We start from the raw sequence: 1,580 nt of genomic DNA, 5'->3' as shown, positions 1-1,580 counted from the left end.
GTTTCGGTTCATCTTGCCTCAGTTTTAGTAGCTACTGGCTTCTAAGGAATTGGACCATTTCTTCTAAACTGTCAAATTTATGAGTATAAAGTTGTTTGTAGTATCCCTTTTTAATGGCTGTTTCATCTGTAGTGATACACTTTATCTCATTCCTGATACTGGTGTTTATGTCCTCTTTTTATCGGTCTTCCTAGAAGTTTAGCAATTTTATTTTTTTTGAAGAACGAGTTTTTTGATTTCTCTATTTTTTCTTATTTTCAATTTTATTGATTTCTGCTTTTTATTGTTTCCTTCTTTTTGCTGGCTTTGAGTTTCTTTTGCTAGTTTTTCTAGTTTAAGATAGGAATTTAGGCTGTTTTGCTAAGCCTTTTCTTCATTTCTAATGTTTTTTTTTCCTTAGTGGCTCTGTGGGAAAGACCTTGTGATCTGCTTCCATAGATACAGCCAAGAAAACTGTGTGGGGCAGTTCTACTCTGTCCTATAGGGTTGTTATGAGTCGGAATCAATTTGATTTTTTTTTTTTTAACCAATCTAAGGGGCTACTGTAGATTTAATAGGAAATAAAGGGATAGAGGAAACTGATGTCACACTTGATGCAGATTCATTGCTCATCCTCCTTATAAATACCTACAGAAAGTTCCTAAGCAGCAAGAGAATGGTAATAAAATTCCAATCATATTATGTAATTTTTCTTCTCTTTCTACCTTTAGATCAGATACCTTAACACACTAGTAATTGGTAATCATACTGGGTATGGCACTTTTCAGAAGCAGTACCTTCAGTTAAAATGAAATGCATAAGGAGTCGTATCTATGAAATGGTGTCTAGCAATCATATTCAGATAACCCTAATATTGCTAGTCCCATCAGTACTCACATGATGAATGGATGAATCTGTTTCCTTTCACATATTTAAAAAGGCTATTTGGAAAGGAATGATATCTAAGATATTATTAGAAGAAATTTTATTTTTTGATCATTTACTTCATTTTCTTTATAGTTTTACTTACTACATGCTTCTCTAAACAGTATGATTTAATTTCTCCTTTTAGCTTCATATAAATGGAACATATAAATGTATTGCTTTCTCTTGCTTTTTTTGTTCTATATTAGTAAGATCCACATAAGTTGTTTTGTTTATAGTTCACTTATTTTAATTGCTGAATAATATTTAGTAGAATGACTTTATCACAATTTCTTTATGCACTATACTGTTGATGGACTTCTGAGATGTTTTCAATTTCTGGTTATTCTGAACAGAGCTGCTATGCACATTCTGGCCCATGTCTCTGCTGTTCATGTGTAAGCATTTCTCTAAGGAACATACCTGGAGTGGAAGTGCTAGGTCATAGAGTTTGTATAACTGCAGGCTTAAATCAGATGATGCCAAACTCTTTTCCTACGTGGTTTTTACCAATTTATACTCCCACCAGCAGTGTATGAAATATTCTATTACCTCACATCCTTGCCAGAACTTGGTACTGGCAGACTTTTGATTTCTGTCAATTTGGTGGGTATGTAATGGTATTTCTTTGTTGTTTTAATTCATGTTTTTCTTACTACTAATGAAGTTGAACATCT

Source organism: Loxodonta africana, chromosome 10 (assembly GCF_030014295.1).
Source record: "Loxodonta africana isolate mLoxAfr1 chromosome 10, mLoxAfr1.hap2, whole genome shotgun sequence".
Lineage (NCBI taxonomy): Eukaryota > Metazoa > Chordata > Mammalia > Proboscidea > Elephantidae > Loxodonta > Loxodonta africana.
This window is presented reverse-complemented; position numbering follows the sequence as displayed.